The sequence below is a fragment of the Lepus europaeus genome, unplaced genomic scaffold (genome assembly GCF_033115175.1).
Source record: "Lepus europaeus isolate LE1 unplaced genomic scaffold, mLepTim1.pri SCAFFOLD_3_1, whole genome shotgun sequence".
Taxonomy (NCBI): Eukaryota; Metazoa; Chordata; class Mammalia; order Lagomorpha; family Leporidae; genus Lepus; species Lepus europaeus.
Window position 1 is genome coordinate 10,320,717 of NW_026909276.1, and position 20,476 is coordinate 10,341,192.

At 39.5% G+C, this 20,476-nt stretch overlaps 1 pseudogene; it reads left to right on the forward strand.

The window, feature by feature from the left end:
* The first annotated feature begins 736 nt into the window (after positions 1–736).
* LOC133755189 (CCR4-NOT transcription complex subunit 1-like) lies at positions 737–1,748 on the forward strand (annotated as a pseudogene).
* The last annotated feature ends 18,728 nt before the right edge of the window (positions 1,749–20,476 follow it).

Consider the following 20,476-nt stretch of genomic DNA (forward strand, 5'->3'; position numbering starts at 1 on the left):
AAAAATAGAACATTCAAATTACATTATATCTGTATTTGTGGTAGTTATATATTCAGAGACAGCATCAAAACATAAAGGTTGTAGGTGTTTTAAAATAAAAAATATGGTAATTATCATGAGAAGCAATGATTATTTTGTGGAGCATTTAATTTAAAATGAAAAAAAGATTACATTTTTCTGTCCTCTCAGAATTTCACTTTTACAGTAATTATTATTCATTTTACTTTATTTTACAAAATATTAATCTACAGTGTGATGGGGAAAATCTTGGTCCTTCCTATAGATGGTTTGAAAAGCACTGCTCTAGTAACAAGGAGCTGCACCATTAAAAATGTATTGACATTATACAGACTAAAATATTTAATTAATTGAATAATAAACTCCTTCTTAAGAGTAGGTTTTCTAATTATACCCATAAGCTTTCTAATTATACTCACATTCCATTTCTCAGAACACAAGTAGATTTGCATATTACTAATTTAATTTTATATTTTCTTACCTGTATTTGCTTACTGTATCAATCTGGGATCTTAATAGAGAAGTTTGCATATATATACACATATACATATATATATATATATATATATAAAATCTCCTTTATTTAGATGATGGTAGATTTTAATCACATCTACAATATGTCTACACAGTAACATCAATAACAGTTTCGTCAAACTCAGCACAATGGCCCTACTAAGTTGACTGAGTTGAGTTAATATTTACAATATGATCCTTATCTATTGCAAGAATGCTGGCACATACGCCACAGAAGAAGAGGGGGCCTATGTATGCACAGCTACTGATTGATTTATTCAAATATTTAGCGCCTTTCCTTAGAAATGTGGAACTCACCAAACCTATGCAAATCCTCTATAAGGGTACTTTAAGAGTGCTGCTGGTTCTTTTGCACGACTTCCCAGAATTCCTTTGTGATTACCATTATGGGTTCTGTAATGTAATCCCACCCAATTGTATCCAGCTAAGAAATTTGATACTGAGTGCCTTCCCAAGAAACATGAGGCTCCTGGACCCATTCACTCCTAATCTGAAGGTGGACATGTTGAGTGAAATTAACATTGCTCCCTGGATTCTCACCAATTTCACTGGAGTGATGCCACCTCAATTCAAAAAGGATTAGGATTCTTATCTTAAAACTCGATCACCAGTTACCTCTCTGATCTGCGCAGTAAACTACAGGTGTCCAATGAGCCTGGCAATCGCTACAACCTCCAGCTCATCAATGCACTGGTGCTCTATGTAGGGACTCAGGCCTTTGCGCACATTCACAACAAGGGCAGCACACCTTCAATGAGCACCATCACCCACTTGGCACACATGGACATCTTCCAGAACCTGGCTGTGGACTTGGATACTGAGGGTCGCTATCTCTTCTTGAACGCAATTGCAAATCAGCTGTGATACCCCAGTAGCCACACTCATTACTTTAGCTGCACCATGCTGTACCTTTTTGCAGAGGCCAACACAAAAGCTATCCAGGAACAGATCACAAGGGATCTTTTGGAACAGTTGATTGTAAATAGGCCACATCCTTGGGGTCTTCTTATTACCTTCATTGAGCTGATTAAAAATCCAGCATTTAAGTTCTGGAACCACCAGTTTGTACACTGTGCCCCAGAAATTGAGAAGTTATTCCATTCAGTTGCACAGTGCTGCATGGGACAGAAGCAGGCTCAGCAAGTAATGGAAGGGACAGGTGCCAGCTAGATGGAACTGTGTCTCTGTTGTAAAGGTGTCAGCCTGGAGGTCCCAGTGCACCAAGTTCATAAACTGAAGAATCCTTTCTGCTCTTCCTGACTTTCCAAGCCCTTTGGTTCTTGGGTATTTGCCCCAACTACTGCTGGGGTGAGCCTCCCTGTCTATGTGGGCACGTTCCAAAGTTTAAATGCATTTTTTGACTCTTGGCCAAAATTTAGAAGATGCTGTGAATATAATTTTCAACTTGTTTAAATATATGAAAGAGAAAAAAAAAACAATATGATCCTTATCAATCCTGAACTCAAAACATCTCCTTAAAACAAATGTAATCCCCAAAGAAATAACAGTTCTACTTCCATGTCAAATAATAAAAAAATACTTAGAGCCAAAAATGCACAAACTCCCTAAAAGAGCATGCACATTCCTTGCATAAATAGTCACCCTTCTTGATATCTTGTAACTAAAATTTTTAGGATTTAAAGTTACAAATACTTAAAGACTCTGAGGCAAACTGTTATATGATAACATGATAAAAAAGAGCAGTATTTGAAGCACAGAAATATTTACATAAACACATTCATAACAAAATAATGAAGTAATATTCAAACACCACCACCCTAGGCTCTAGCCCCCACCACCATGGCTGGAAGCCAGGTGACCCCATGAGCCAACCACCAGTGTCAGCTCCACCCCCCATCCTAATGGGATTTGCTGCTCATACTTCCCTTCCCACCCCCAAGTAAGGTTTTAAGTGGACCTGATTCTGAATACATGTCTCTCTTTCTCTCCATCTCCTAATCTCTCTCTCACTCTCTCTTGATAACCCTCTTACACTCGCCTTATCCCTCTTTTCCTTCTTTATCCCTTCCATCAGGTCTGCTGGGATTCCCCCAATGAACCTTTTCCCTTAAAACAAAACAAAACAAAAAAGAAATCATCAAAAAATCTCAGTTTGATAGAATTTGTAACTACCATGTATCACTGCCCATTCCATAATCCTTTTGTCTTATCAGAACCTCAGCTTGTCATTCTCCTTTAGCTCATGAGAAAACATTTGTTTTCACTTATTGTACAAAACACAGCATTACACTCAAGCTGCCACCATGTGAGTTAAACCAGTTTAGCAAATCTAAATAATACACTGCAAACCTAATTAAAACTTATCTAAGAATATGAGAGGTAAACTGTATCAAGATTCAAGACTTTCATATAAGTAATTATGTTGGGATCCAGTGATCTGAAGTATGCTGGGATCCATTCTTATAAAAAAAGTCTCCTTTTTGGGATGGACTCCAGTTCCTACCAGGAAAGAAGCCTGACAGTTAGTAGGCTTTCAAGAGGCAGCACAGTTTGCACTCCTTGAACGATTTTACTTGGTAAAAAGATATTCCAGCTATACAATGAACTCAAACAGGGAAAGAATTTTGTAGTAGTTCTGGGCTGTGGGTTATAAAACCACAACTTGTATTATAAAACCAGAAAGATACTCTGGTAGCAGAGGTATTCCTGGTGTGAAAATACACTCTTGGGATTTCACGGCTAGCCTTGATAGGATCACAACCCAGAAACCATAGATGTTCTCAAGAAAGAACATATCATCTATAGCAACTAAATATGTACCACTTGAAAACTAGCTCTTGGTGTGCTACTGGGTTGCAGTGATGACTGGGTATTTGACTATGCTGTATCAAGTGACTAGGAGACCAAATATGTAAGCTGTCAGACCTACTAAGTTCTAAAGAAGGGTAGATGTAGCTGCAATAATAAATGGAAAGATGAGTCAAATCTCAGGCATTAGCAGACCTAGAAGACATAAGTAAACTGACAAACAGTGGGTCTCACTTCCCTCTGAGCAATAGTGGTTACACACATTCTATGGTATGACTATCAGAGAAAGAAAAAAAAAAACAATTGAATCTTGTTCATGGATAGTTGGCTTAGTACATTTACATTAATGTTAGTTGAAAGTAGATGGATAACAGTAGTACCCTGCTAATGGACCTATAAGGTATTGTTATAAGCAAAGCTCTTAGTATTCTACCTGATTTATTTTGTGGGGGAAAATTGGCCAAGAACATTGATAATTATAGTTTCACTGACAGGATGTGATATTTTACCTGGTTTTTCAGAAGACTGAAAATGAAAGATTTGTAACATGGAGTTTTGAGTAGGAGGCATGAAATGTGCCTATTAGAGTGGCTATAATGTGTGAACATTATACTAACTAATAATAACTAATAATGAATAGACAGCAACTATGAAGGCAGAGCCAGTAAGCATCTGCATAGACAGAATGATATGGGCCATTGATTTCAACAGGTCTCTGACACTGCCATTTATTGCATTTATTACACAGTGGATACACAAATACAGTGACCATGGTGGCCAAAACAGAAAGTGATTGTAGACTTGTTGGACATAAACCTATTAGCCTGGGCTACCACTCAATAATGCTGATCCAGGTGTTGCCACTGGTGTATGGGTAATCTGCTATCTATAGGAATTAACAATGACTCTCTGATTTGCTATTCATGAGGTGACCATGTAGTTAGTTGATTGAAAGTTGATTAAACTGATTGAAATCTATGAATATATCTTAAATCCAAGTTTGCCTTTTCTCCCTGCAGGTCTTCAGTCATCACTTCTATTTGAAGAATTACTGAGTTTTGATCACCACACATGAGATTATTTACACAATAAAATTATATATCCAATTCCCTAGGAATGAAAATTTCATTTTACTTCAAATATGCTAAGGCTAGGGATTAAATAATGACATACACTGTTTCTGTCATATATGCCACTACTCAGAATTTGTCATCCTGATAAGGCAAGAATATGAATTCAGATGACAAGATGCTATGAGACTGAAAGGTGGCACCATCATGTGGATCACTCTATATCTTTGAAATTAATGGACTTACAAGTTACTGACAACTTATTATGTAGAAGGCATGGGTACAAGAAATAAGAATGGATGAAGGAATATCATGGCATATCATCACTCACTTCTCTGTGGCATTTTTGTTCTTATGGGCACCAGAGTTTCAATTTCTGTGCCTAGATGTTCTCATTCCAGGATGTTGCATGTCCTGTGGGGCTGGGATTCTATCCTTCTGGCTACCTGATAGTGGTCTACACCTCAGGCTCTTTAGCAGAAATTGCACTGTGCACAAGATGGTCTCTCTAAAGGTTCCAACCTAGGATAGCAAGAGGGAGTTTTTCAGTGAACCTGTTGGCTTGAAATTGAGTTTTTGTTGGGAGAAAAGGAAATGCAAATTCCCCAATGTATCTGGGAAGCTCCATAGGATGAAGGTTGTGGATTATTAGGTCATGTGCAGTCATTGGGGACCCTGGCCAGTGAAGTTTTATGGAGTGGTGGGAATGGCAGTTGAGATAGCACAGCAAAAGAAATTTAGAGTTAAGAATGTGAGGGACAGATAAACTGAAAATTCTTTCAGAAAGATTAGCTGTGAAGGGAGCAGAAAATGAGGTTTGAGAGCTGGAAGCCAATGGGGTGGTGGGAGGAATTTTGTTTTTAAGATAGCAGATTCTGGAAAAGATCTGGGAATGGGGATGCTGGCAAGGGAAGGCAAAGCTCAATTCAGGAAGATATTCTTGAGAAACCCAGAGGGATTGTTTTTTTGGGGAAATCTAAAAGAAAGCAATGGAAGCAAATCAAGAGCAGGCATACCTGGACTGGCTCTGTGGCTCAGCAGGTTAATGACCACCCTGAAGTGCCAGCATCCCATATGGGCACCAGTTAGAGACCCAGCTGTTCCACTTCTAATCCAACTCTCTGCTGTGGCCTGGGATAGCAGTAGAAGGTGGTCCAAGTCCTTGGGCCCCTGCACCCACGTGGGAGACCAGGAGAAGGCTCCTGGCTTTGGATTGGCACAGCTCAGGCTGTTGAGGCCAATTGGGGAGTGAACCATCAGATGGAAGACCTCTCTTCTTTCTCTCTCTCTCTCTCTCTCTCTCTCTCTGCCTCTCCTCTCTCTGTATAACTCTGACTTTCAAATAAATAAATATTTTTTAAAAAGAACAGGCACACTGTTGAGAGGGTATTAGTTCATTGTCCATTGATATAACAATGTTAAGACTTAATGATTTATAAAGAAAAAGGTTTATTTGGCTGACAGTTTGAGAGGATTAATGTTCAAGTTCAGACAGCCCCATATGTTTGCCTCTGGTGAGGGCCTCGTGGTGATAGCATCACAATGGTAGGGATATATACAGAAGAGATCACAGGGTGACATGGGAAGCCACAGGGATGTAAGAGTCAGACATGTTCTCTTTATAACACACTCTGCAAGGAAATAAATGGATCTCATGAGAAACACATTAACAATTTTTGAGGGTGATTACTCCAATGACTTATTCATCTTCCATTAGGCCCCATATCTTAAAGCTTTCACCACCTGAACAATGACACATTGAACTCTGTTCTTCCAGCACATGAATCTCTGGAGGGCAAACTGCAAACCATAGCATGGGGACATCCATTTGACTTTTCAGGACACAGATTCAACATATGAATTTTTGGAGGACACAAACATTTAGTCCACACCTCCAGCATCTTATTAATTCACTTCACAATTAGATTTTATTTCTCTTTGAGGAATTCAAAAAGTGTGAAATTCAAAATCTAAAGAATATTAAAGCATATACAGAGACAACTAACCCCCCCATCCTGGAAATCACCCAGTTTCTGTGAATTTTTCAACAGTTAAAAAAGATAAAACTCACAGATTTAAAGATATTAAAATTGTATCAAAATAAAGTTGCAAAAATGCATATTTTCTCATATGATACATCATGTTATATTAGCAATGGTTCAAAAATCTTTATGTAGAAATCAAATAATTTTGCATTCAGTGCTTAGTCTGAATCTCCTGGCATAACAACAGTAAGACAGCAAGGAATACTGAAAGGAAAGGCCACCACAAAACACACCAAATGCTTGGAGTAAGAGAAAATGTTTATTGTTGGGTGGGGGAAACCCAACAGGCTGCCTTCCCATGCACAGAGAGAACAACATATTGTAATGGGAGAACAGGTCTTATATAGCTTTTCAGAGGTAAGGAAGTGGGAGCAGAAAATCCCATCATGGTTGGGGTGGAGCTGATACTTGTGATTGGGCTATTTGGTCACTTGCCATCTAGTAAACCAGGCTGGGTTTAGGAAGATGGCATCATTTTACCAACAAATACAATATTAAGGCAACCAAGAAAAGAATATTTCACAAGCAAGCATTAGAGCTATTTTGTCCCTTTCTTGGAAAATTAGCTTCCTACTGCACAATGGGTTGGATTCCAGAAAGAGCCCATCACTATCATATCTGGGGTCAGCTAATGTAGGTCTAATATCTCTAGGGAAGGAAATAAGGAGTAGGAAGGTTCAAAGATGAAAGGTTGAGAGCTGGAGATAGTCCTCACAATTGCATGAGCAAGGGATGGCTGGGAACAGAACAAGTTAAATTACATGAGGCTCAATGTAGATAAAGTGCTTTTGAGATGGGAATGGAAAGGCTATTCAGTTTGCAAATTATCCAGGTCTATCACAATGAAGATTTTGTTAGCATATTATTAATATCAAAGGCATCTAAATAAGATATCAGAAGATTGGATATTAACCACATGAAATCCACAGTACAGTAAGACTTAGTTTAGACATTCACCTGCCCAAAAACTTTTAAAAAGACTTGGTATGATGTAAAAGTAACACAATATTTGGATGTTGAAGTCTTCAAAGTTAGGTGTACTTAGGAAAATCTTGACATGTATAGAGATCTACTCTAGAAAAGCTGAAAACCAAGACTAGGCAAGTTCAAGGTGACAAGTCAAGATCTGGACTACCTATTAGAATAAATGTACACAGAGTAGTCAAAGAAATCTGGTTGTTTCCTTTGTTGATGGACTATCACTGACCAGACTATTCACTGAACCTGTATAAAATGCTGGATTAATGGTTGTTAAATTGTCCTTTAAGATATTTTATTTGGAACCTAGGAGAAATGGACAAATTCCTGGAAAGGAAGATTCTATCTCAAATCACACCAGAAGAAATAGACATTCTCTATAGGGAATATCTTCCAAAAGAATTGGATCAAGTTCTTTTTCTTTTTTGTACTGGTTAAGATGCTGCTTAAGGTGCCTACATCCTATATCGGAGGGCCAGGGTTTCAAGTCTTGGCTATACTCTAACTCCTGGCTCCCTGCAAATGTGCACTCTTGTAGGCAACACTCAAAATACTCAAGTTATTGGGTTCTTTCCATCCACAAAGGAGACTTGGGTGGTATTTATGACTCTTGGCTTTATCCTGGCCCAATTTTGGCTGTTTTGGTCACTTGGGGAGTACATGCTAGTACGACAAGTGGAGGCTTAGCACACTACACCACAGCACCAAAATTTTTGTTGTTTTTTTTATTTTCTGTATAAAAGACATTCTAAATGGTGTGAGGTGAAACTTAGGTAATTAGAAAAGTGAGTGGAAGGCACATATTGTGGCATAGCAAGTAAAGCCACCACCGGCAAAACCAGCATCCCATATGGGCACTTGTTCATACCTCAGCTGTTCCACCCAAGATCCAGCTCCCTATTAAAGAAAGGGATGGGAAAAGCAGAGAAAGATGACTTAAGTGTTTGGAACCTTCCACCCACATTGGAGACTGGGATGAGGTTCTTGGCTCCTGGCTTCAGTCTGGCCCAGCCCTTGCCATTGTGATCATCTGGAAAGTGAACCAGCAGATGAAGTGTTCTCTCTCTCTCTCTCTCTCTCTCTCTCTCTCTCTCTCATTTTCACTCTCACTCTCTTTCAAAATTAAATAAGTTTAAAAAAAGAAATTTATAGGAGTCTGGCAAACTCAGGCAACAGCAGTAGCACTGTGCTCTGGGTCAGCAGGAATTTCCCTGCAGAGATGCAGCTAGCTTCACAAATTTGACATGGTTAATGATGCATCCCAAGGTGGAATATGTAAGTGGAATGAGATAGACTTGTCACTGTTGGAGTGGGTCTCTATAGGTAAGAAGTGTAAGCACCCAGAAAGATACTCAGATTGATGGATCAGAGTTGAAGACATCAGTATTAACTCATACTCATTTCAATACATATGCAGATTGCTACATAGAGACCCATTTGCAGATCTGTGATGTTCACAGGTTGTGAACTACATATTTATTTTCTTCTTTGTTGTAAGCCAAAGGCCTAAACGTGGAGAAGAAATTCTTGTAGAATGAAGTATGCCCAGTTGAATGGTCATTCAGGTGAGCTGACTCCACCATTTGGACTCATCTTATGTTTTAGCACCAAACCAAGTGAGAAAAATAGGGGATGGCAATGACAGTAACACCTCTTAGAAAATAGCAAGGGTAGAGGATCTGAGCAACAGAGAGAAAGGCTAGGTAAATATATTTTATATCCAAAAGATGCAACAATACTAAGGAAGAGTTTGCAACAGTTATTAGACATGAATCACAATTTTATACAGAAGTATACATAGGTAAATATGCAGAAAGCTCCCAGACCAGCTCCTAGAGTTTAAATCTACAATGTATGAAATGAGTAACTTTTTGAATGGAAGGTGTACTGATTAGACATTTCAGAAGAAAAGATGAATGAACATGAAAACATCAATATAAGCCATCAAAACACAACTTGAGGACAGGAAAAGACTGAAAATACTGGAAAGATCATCAGTCCAATTATACATTTAAGTAGGATCTCTGAAATGGTCTGGTGTATGTTTGGGAAAATAATGGCCAACTTTTTTTTTAACTTTGACAAAAACCATAAATCCAGAGTTCCACACTGCTTATTGTATTCCAATAACAGGATGGAATAAAATCACTATGCCAAGCAGATCATAATAACTGAATTACATAAATCCAGGAATAAAGTTAAAATCTGCAAAGCACTGAAGAAAAAATAATGCTACCTTATTCACAGAAGATCAAACAGAAGGATAACAGATGTGTTGCTGGCATGAATGCTAACTGTATGACACAGGGAAGGAAACAGCTTTCAAGTACTGAATGAGCTTCCTCTTCAGTGAGACAGTCAAGTAGCTCCAAAAATGCAGAGATAAAAATCTCTGTGAAGACTTGCTGAATGAAACCATCCCATTTGATTCTGAGCCCAGTAACACCACTGAGAATGCCAAAGTCAAAATCCAGGACAACGAGGGCATCCCTCCTGACCAACAGCATTTCATATTTTCAGGCAACAGCTAGATGATGGACACATTCTATCAAACCACAACACCTAGAAAGACTCCATCCTGCAACTGGTGCTCTGCTGCTAGATGGCATCATTGAGCCCTCCCTTTGTCTGCTTGCCTAGAAGTACAACTGTGATAAAATGATCTGCCACAAGTGCTATAATCGGTTCTATCAAAAAGAGATGTCAAGAAGAAATGTGTTCATACCCAACCTCTTCCCAAAGAAGAAAAAGATAAGTACCTGACCCCACAGGTCAAACTCTTGCCCATCACCTATGGCCCCACAGCCTCATTAAAGTATCTCTTGGGTGAAAAAAAAACAGTAATGAATGAATGTTATATTCACATAACATTTTTATGGGCAAAATCTTTCAAACTAAAAAGAAGTAAAGTGGATACTCATTATAAAGATGTTTTATGTGATTATTGTGAGCATAACTGAGTAATTGGTATGAAAAATAACAGATATGAGTATTTGGTGGAAAACATTTCACTGTATTTATTTTTTAAAGATTTATTTATTTATTTATTTGAAAGTCAGAGTTGCAAGGAGAGAGGAGAGGCAGAGAGAGAGAGAGAGAGGTCTTCCATCTTCTGGTTCACTCCCCAATTGGCCACAATGGCTGGAGCTGTGCCCATCCAAAGCCAGGAGCCAGGAGCTTTCTCTGACTCTCCTACGTGGGTGCAGGGGCACAATGACCTGGGCAATCTTCCACTGCTTTCCCAGGCCACAGCAGAGGGCTGGATTGGCAGTGGAGCAGTCTGGTCTCAAACCGGCATCCATATGGGGTGCCAGTGCTTCAGGCCAGGGTGTTAACACACCGTGCCACAGCACCAGCCCCCATTTCATTATATTTTAAAAAGAAGACTAAAGAACATTTCCTGATATCTTGAGTCAAGAAATTGTCAAACAACTTTAGAAAATAACCTTAATGGAATTATTCTAGTATATCTAGAACTACACATTAGAAAATTTCTAAAATCAAAGTTTAACTTACATTATATAATTCTTTTGTTTGTTTGTTTGTTATACATTATATAATTCTATTAAAAAAGTAGATATGGGGGAATTTGTAGTGAATGTGTAGTGAATATAAAAGAAAAAAAATTAGTGGCTGTAATGTAAGCCACATTCAATCTACTAGAATAATTTTAGGATAAAGTATATATAGTGCTACACATTGGAATATTTCAGTGAAAGATATCTGTGGAGTCATAAAAATCAAGGAAGGTTCAATATGTGACTTGGTGGTGTTAAAAATTAAAATTACCTTAGGCAAATCAGAGACACTGTGCACATGAATGATGCCAGCACAACTTTCAGAATTCTCAGTGACCTGATGCTATCTCAATGACAATATCAACAAGACAGACACAGGCTCACAGTATTAGGACTTATTAAACTAGAATATTAGAATGACATGTAGATAGGATAGATAAATACATCCATCCATCCATACATACATACAGATAGGTAGATAGTAAATTCAGACACATAATCAAAAAATGGATGTTAATGACATGAAATATATGGGTAGTACTGTAATTAATGCTGAATAACCAGGTAGAATAATTAACAAAGCAGATATAAAATTATTTGTTGAAAAAGTGTTCAGAATAAATATAAAAATATTTTTTTAAAAAAAGTGTGTTAAATCATGAAGATATCATTCCACTTTGCACAATGTATTATAGCGAGTTCTAGAAATACATCACAGAAAATTTCATACATTGATGGTAAAAATCTAGAAAAGATAAAAATGTTAAATGGAAGGGAAAATGAATACATTGGCTTAATAGTCTGAACAACATTAAAAAAAACTTGCAAGAATGTGGTGGAATGAGGTGAAAAGGTCATATCAAGATGGCTGCTGAGATGAAAAGTTCATGCCAAGATGGCCACTGAGGTGAAAAGGTCATGCTAGGAAGGCCGCTGACAACAGAAACTGCCTGGCAACAGGCTGTGATTGGATGGCTTTGGAAACTGCCTGGCAACAGGCTGTGATTGGTTGGGGCATAGACTGCCCCTTGACCAGATTGGCTGGTCTTGGCTCTATAAGCTGTTGTACTAACTCAAATAAACGAGTCTGCGGGCTGCTCGCCTCAAGCCTGCTCTCACCCGACTCCCAGAGTCTGTGTGATGACTCCGTGCCTCTTGCCCCCACAACGCTGCTCCTCTCAGAAACGAACCCACTGCAACATTGTTGAGAAATCAACGGCAACATCTGGTGCGCCAACATGACTGAGAAAGAGACAGCAAGTCGGACTCGGTGAGGTCCCCCCTGGATTTCGGCAAGTAGGCCCCTCGGTGTTTTGTGTGCTGTTCAGTTCTGTGAGGGTGAGCACAGAACCCCCTTCTACGCCCCGTTCCTTGTCCTTGTCTTTGGTCTAAGTGACCCCAGGTTAGCACACACCACCCTGAAGCGTACATCGCTTCTTGGCTCCTCCTTTTACTTTCGGTTCGCCCAGTGAATTCACATAAGGGACTGATCATCCCAGAATTCGGAACCAAGTCATCTTCCCTCACTCGAGAGAGGTGACGCTCTGGAGACACTGTGTGGGCATACAGCCTTGACCTAAGGAATCAAGGAAGTCCCCCACTAAGCACAGGACATATGTATGATCTGATACACCACTATCTGTTTGTCTAACATAGGGATACCTCCTGCAAAATGCCAACAACAGCTGAGGTGCTAGGAATTTGCTTTGTTATGGCAGCAGTGCTGTGCGTGTCTTTCATTTGGCTAGAGTTGGCATACTGTGCCACTCTTAAGCATTCAGACATGGGAAAGATACCCCCCTCTCAGAGTCCTGTGCAGATTATCAAAGATAGTGAATCTGTGAGTGATAGGAGCCTGACACTCCAGGTCCCTGTCTCACAGACAATGGTTGATGACTTAGGGAGAGAGAGCTCCGACAGTGAAAAAAACAATGTAGCACACAATGTAGCAATGCCTAGTCAGCCACCCCCCACATACCTGTGGGATGAACTAAGAGGACCTCTACACAATAATTCATGCAATGTCATCCCATCTGCACCCAGTGAGGATCCCCACATTTGTGGCAGTCCTCAGGCACCCCAAGCTCTTAGGGCAGCTGCTGGACCCTGTCCCACCTGCACATTTGCTGTTAATGTAGGAGTGGATGCAGAATCCAGGCCCTGGATTCCAACACCCATAAATGACCTTACTATGCTAAAAAAGGCTTCTCAAGAGTCAGGTCCTGACTCTCCCTACTTTGAACAAGTGCTCAAACAATGGGCAACAAACCTCTAAACTCATTTAGACTGGATTGCACTGCTCAAGGCATGTTTGTCAAGACCTACATATATCCTCAAGAACAGGCCCGCATTGGAGTAGTTGCCTATTTTGATCAGGTCAGAGATTTGGCACTTAAAGCCTTAAAAAATATAAATCCTCCTGGTTATAGTCAGCTCTTTAGAAATCTAGTTCAAGGCCCAAGTGAATGGTTCCCTGACTTCCTTGCCAGAGTCTTGGAGGCAGTAGAGAAAAGATTACTGCCTGGCTCTGATCAAGACAATTTGGTCAAACAATTATCTTGGGAACGTGCTACCAAAGAGGCAAAAGCAGCAATTGCCCTAGTCCATAATGAAGACATTTCTAAATGGATAGTAGCCACAAAAGAGGTAAACCCTGCTGATACTCCCATACAGGCCCTGACTACAGCCATTAACAAATTGAGCACAAAGAAGTCTAATGACCCTCCAGTTTGTTGGGGATGCCAGGAAATGGGACACCTACGGTGAAACTGGCCAAACACTAAAAGATGGGGCAAGCCCAAAACGCTGTGTCCCAGATGTAAAAAAGGCTTTCATTGGGCAAAAGATTGCAAGACCAAACTTTTAAACTCCCAGTGGGGTGGCCCTCAGGCCAGCAAGTAAGAGGGAGTCCCACTACCATTAACTGGTTGATGCCCATCTTCAATCTGAGGCCAAAACTGACCCTATATTTAGATGACATTGCCTTTGTGGGTTTAATTGATATGGGAGCAGATGTTACTGTCTTAAAAGCTAGGGATGCAAGAAAAATACAACATTGGAAGACAGCACTCAGACCTGACCTCCAAGGTGTTGGAGGATTAAAATTGGCTGATCAAGTCATCACGCCTGTAACTTGGCGAGATGACAATGGAGATACAGGAACCATCTTTCCACTAATTGCTGAAGTTTTCATGACCTTATTGGGGAGAGATGTGCTCTCACAAATGCAAGCGGTCCTTACTATGGATCACAAATCTCCACAAGCCAGCAGCTTTAATGGGGAACCTACAAGTAAGATTCACCCCCAATTCTAGGGGCCACTGTTCACCTCATACAAAAGCCAAGCCCAATCCCCATTGAATGGGAAAAAACAGGAAACATCTGGGTAGAGCAGTGACCAATAATACAACCCAAACTTAGCATCCTTAAAGAATTGGTACAGGAACAATTGGAAAAGGGACACATAGAACCCTCCACTAGCCCTCATAACACGCCCATTTTTGTGATACCAAAGAAACAGGGAAAATATAGGCTTCTACAGGATTTAAGAGCTATTAACAAAAATATAAAAAAGATGGGAACATTCCAGGCCGGCATTCCCCATCCAGGGGCCATTCCTAACGGATATCACATAGTTACCATTGATATCAAAGATTGCTTCTTTTCCATACCCATTGCAGAGCAGGATAAGGCTTACTTTGCCTTTACAGTAAGAGAACCCAATTTCCAGCTCCCTGCAAAAAGATTCCAGTGGACAGTACTCCCACAAGGCATGAAAAAATAGCCCTGCCATTTGCCAAAGATACGTTTCTCATGTGACCAGCACACTTAAAGATCAGTACTTGGTCATACATTATATGGATGATATCTTACTTGCTCACAAGAATGCAGCAATTCTGAATGCCTGTCTAAGTGAGACAGTAAGAAATTTACAATTCCTGGGTTTGTCTATTGCCACAGAAAAAGTACATTTTCCTCCCTTTCAATTCTTGGGTTATCAAATCTCCTCCCATATATCTCCACTGGGCCCAAACCTAAAAGTCAAGCATGAATACTCACTTAATGAACTTCAGCAACTATGTGGCCAAATCAATTGGCTGAAGCCCTTCCTTCCCCTAACACCTGCAGAACTTAGACCGCTATATGATTTACTGACTAAAGGAAACAGCCCTTCCTCAAAAATCACATTGACACCAGCAGCCAAATCCGCTATAGAAAAGATTAACACCCAGTTGTCAAATTTAAAAACCTTTAGATATGACCCACAGGTGCCTCTATTTACCATAACCATATCTACCCTCAAGCCCCCCTTAGGAGTTATTTGGCAACAACACGGACCACTTTTTTGGGTGCACATAGCCTGGAGCGATTGTCGTAAAATAGTAAACAAAGTAGATGCCATCCTTATGATGGGACTTAAATTAAGATATTATACCAATAAGATATTTAACACAGAGCCGGGCATAGTGGTCCTACCATTATCACAATTGGAACTGTCGACATTGATGCAGAATAGCACGCTCTTTCAAACTTTAATGATAAATTTTCCAGGACAGATTGACAATCACCTGCCAGCAGACAGGCTACTCCAGACACTAAAAACCTTAGAAATAGACTATCCAAAACATGCTTTCTCTGCTAATCAACCTATACCCATGGCACCATGTGCGTTTACGGATGCCAACAAGTCACTCTTTGGAATAGTGATCAAATCTTTAACAGAAAAAGATAAGATCCATGTAGAACCCCATGGGGGATCAGTACAGTTGGGAGAAATAAAAGCAATAGTCAAGGTTCTACTCCTTAGCCAAGATGGACCAATAAATATATTTTCAGACAGCAAATACTCAGTACAGTTAGCAAAGACGATCCCTTTTGCAATCTTTAACCTGACCAGTAAGCCAATTGACCAGATGTTCACAACACTTAAAGAGCTAACTGAGAACAGAAAATACCCATGGTATATCTCACATGTAAGATCACATACTGGGTTACCTGGCTTTATTTTCCAAGGCAACAGAAAGGTTGATCATCTTATCTCCTGCAACATGGCTTCCATTGGACACTTAGAACAAGCCCGTATTTTACACCAAAAATTTCATATGTCAGCAAGCAACATAAAATTGCTTTTCCCAGAGCTAACAATGAGCAAATGCAAACACCTAGTGCACTCTTGCAAGAATTGTGCACCCCTTGCCCCATTAGGCCCACTGCAACAAGCAGGAGTGAACCCACGAGACCTTGCTCCTAATAAACTATGGCAAGTGGACATCACCCACATTAATTCCTTTGGTAAACTTAAGTTTGTCCATGTGGTGGTAGATACTTATTCAAAGGCTGTATTTGCAACAGCCCAATCTGGAGAAAAGGCTAGTAATGTGATAAAGGCAGTTAAATCAGCCATGCTGGTCCTTGGTGTCCCCTGGACCATAAAGACTGATAATGGGCCAGCGTATACATCACAGGAATTTACTTCCTTCCTGAAATCTTGGAACATACAGTATGCTACAGGTATCCCATACAACCCACAGGGACAGGCAATTATTGAAAGAACTCATAGGACGATTAAAGATCTCTTACAAAGGCAAAAATAAATAATCATATACCCTCAGACCCACAGCTTGCTTTGACTGAGGTCCTCTTCACTATCAAAATTCTTACTTTTGATTCCCAAGGGATCAGCCCAGCTTATAAACACCGGGGATCTTTTCCATCCCAGACCCCAGTCCCTATGGTTAGGTGGAAAGACTCCCTGAGAGGAGAATGGAAAGGACCACACCCTCTGCTAACCAAAGGTTGAGGATATGCTTGTGTCTTTCCAGAGAATGCAGAACAGCCCATTTGGGTACCAGCCAGAAGCATCAAGCCTGCAACTGACAAACAACCAGAACCAGCTGAACAAGACCGAGACTCCGCCTTGTTAGCAGACACACCTGCCCTATCATCCTACCCTGAGAAACTGCCCAAAGCCATATCTGTTACTGTTGTGTACCCCACTAGCTCTGGTCAGCCACTCAAATGGCCCACAGCCTGTGTGTGGTATGCCATTCCTGATAACCATTATTCTTCATTCCTACCCCTAGCTGAGCAAGCAATCCTGTGGTCTCTCGATTTGAGCGCTGGTTAGTCAATGACGGGTAAGAGCCCCTGGGGGACAACCTAAGACAGGCACAGCTGTATATGGAGACCACATGGAAACGGGGTCAACAATGGTATGGCCAAGAATCATACCTCCCGTTGCTCAAAAATAAACGAAAAGGGGGAAATGTGGTGGAATGAGGTGAAAAGGTCATATCAAGATGGCTGCTGAGGTGAATAGTTCATGCCAAGATGGCCACTGAGGTGAAAAGGTCATGCTAAGATGGCAGCTGACAACAGAAACTGCCTGGCAACAGGCCGTGATTGGATGGCTTTGGAAACCACATGACAACAGAGGAAACCACATGACAACAGAGCCTGACTGATGGCAGGCCATAATTGGATGGTTTCAGAAACTGCCTGGCAACAGGCTGTGATTGGTTGGGGCATAGACAGCCCCTTGATCGGATTGGCTGGTCTTGGCTATATAAGCTGTTGTACTTACTCAAATAAACGAGTCTGCGGGCTGCTCGCCTCAAGCCTGCTTTCACCCGACTCCCGGAGTCTGTGTGGTAACTCCGCACCTCTTGGCCCCACCACGCTGCTCCTCTCAGAAATGAACCCACTGCAACATTGTTGAGAAATCAACGGCAACACAAGAATTCATAGATATTTAATTTTGTATAATTTGATATTCTGCCATTTTCTAAACAATTTTGTAAGTTGTAATAGTTTCTAGGTGGACTCTTTGGGATACCCTATATTTGGAATCATGTTCTCTGTAAATAAAGATAGTTTGACTTCAATAGCCTTTGAGTATTAGACAACGTCATGGCTGAGAGAGAACTTCTAAGATCAACTCCATTCACAATACCCATAAAAATTAAATATGTCAATAAATTTAACCAAGGGCATCAAATCTTGATGATGATAATTAAAAAAACATTAAAAAGGAAAAGATATTAAAAATGGAAAAATCTTACATGTTCATGGATTAGAAGAATCAGTATCCTCAAAATGTCCATAGTACTGAAAGAATTTACAGGTTCAATGTGATACCAATCAAAATACCAATGACATTCTTATCAGATATAGAAAAAATGATGTTGAGGTTCATATGGAAGCACAGAAGACCCCAAATAGCTAAAGCAATATTATATAGCAAAAGCAAAGCTGGAGGCATCACATACCAGATTTCAAGATATACTACAGGGAAATTATAATCAAAACAGCCTGGTATTGGCAAAAGAAGAGATGGGTAGATAAAAGCAAAACAATAGAAACTCCAGAAATCAATCTGGGCATTTACTGCCATCTGTCTCTGATAAAAGAGCTGAAATCAATCCCTGAATCAAGGACAGCCCTTCAACAAATGGTCCTGGGAAAACCAGGTCTCCATATGCATTAGTGTGAAGCAAGACTCCTACCTTACACCTTACACAAAAATCCAGTGAAAATGGACCAAAGACCTAAATCTATAACCCGATAACATCAAATTATTAGAGGACATTTAGGAAAATATGAATGACTTTGGCATAGGCGAAGATTCATTGGAAAAGACCTCAGAAGCATAGGCAATCACACGCAAAATTGACAATGAGATTACATCAAATTGAGAAGCCTCTGTACTGCGACAAGAAACACTCCACAAAGTTCAGAGGCAACTAGCATAATGGGATAAAATATTCCCAAACTATGCTACTAATAGAAGATTAACACCCAGAATACATATAAAACTCTAGAAGTTCAACAACAACAACAACAAAAACCCAAACAGTACAGTTAAGAAATGGGCAAAGCACTTGAAGAGACATTCTCAAAAGAGGAAATTCAAGTGGCCAACAGACATTGGATCACAGGCCATCAGGGAATGAAAATAAAAACCACAATGAGGTTTCACCTCACCCAGGTAGAATGGCTTTCATACAGAAATCAATAAACGATAAATGCTAGTGAGGATGTGGGGGGAAATGCACCCTAATCCACTGCTGGTGGGAATGTAACCTGGTGCATCCACTATGGAAGGCAGTATAGATACCCCAGAAATCTGAACATAGACCTACCATATGACCCAGCAATCCCACTCTTGGGAATTGACCTAAAGTAAAGAAAATTAGCATATGAAAGATTTTTCTACATCCAAATGTTTATTTCAGCTCAATACACAATAGCTAAGATAAGAATTCAACTAAAATGTCTATCACCTGAAGATTTGATAAAGAAATTATGAGATATATACAGTAAGGAATATTACATGGTGTTAAAAAATCAAATGCTATCGTTTGGAACAAAATGAATGCAACTGAAATACATTATAGTATACTTAGTGAAATAAGTCAATCTCAAAAATACAAATATTAGAGTGCCTAAAAGGTAAAGGTAACCTAGAGAAATAAGATTCACACTTTGAGATGTGATGATTTTTAACAATCTTTTTCTCAATTGTTAAGGAACAGTTTTTTTCCTACTATTTGCTCAATTTTTATTTAGTATAGAGTTAATCTTAGATTTATAAAGTTAATTGAAAATAGATCTTAGTAAAATATATGAGTGTGAACAGGTGAGGGAGGAGGAACTGGTGGGAGTGTGGGTAGGAGTGAAGGTAGTGTGGGAAGAATCACTATATTCCTAAATTTGCATTTATGAAATCCATGAAGTTTTTATATCTTAAAGAAAAAAGATTTTTAAGCAAACTTGTGATCTCACAATGAAAATGCAAATCAAGGCCATCACAGGTTCATAGTATATCCATTGGCTTCCTGAAATGTTAGTGATACACACAGGTTATAGTAACAGAAGAAAACAGAAATATAAGGAATGTGCATGCTATGAAATAAGATGTGCTGTGATTACTACAAGAAGAAAGAAGAGCTCTTAGGAAGGGATATTAATGGTATTAAAAGCAGACATAGGTAATTTTCAGAAAAATAGTTACATCAATACTAGAAAATATGAAAAATATCTCAGAAACATAAATGACCATCGATGGTTTACAGTATATTAAAGAGTAGGTTAATATGTCTAGAATTATACTATAGGAGTTTTAAAACCATTGGCAAATTTAGGGTTTCATAAACATCCAGAAAGAGTACTACATATGCTAGCTTGATAGAGTGAATGATCACAGCAGACTAACATCTCTAAGAAGCTATGGAAATGGCAGTTGCCAGGAAACACACAGAATTTTGGATTGATTCCTTCACAATCAAAAGACTAACAAAGCTGTCCACAGTTTCACAGTGTTGGCCTGACTTAGACTGATACTGCAAATATGCACCGGTTAGATATAAATAACAAAAATATAAGAATATAAAAAGACATGCAGTTGTCAAAAAAGTTACTGCTATTACTGTAAGAAAATTGTTAATTATTTGGTGAGAGAAAAAAGGGAAATAGCAGATATAGGCAAACTGGCTGAAAAGCAGACAATTGAAATTATATTGTACGTGAATATAAAATAAAAAAT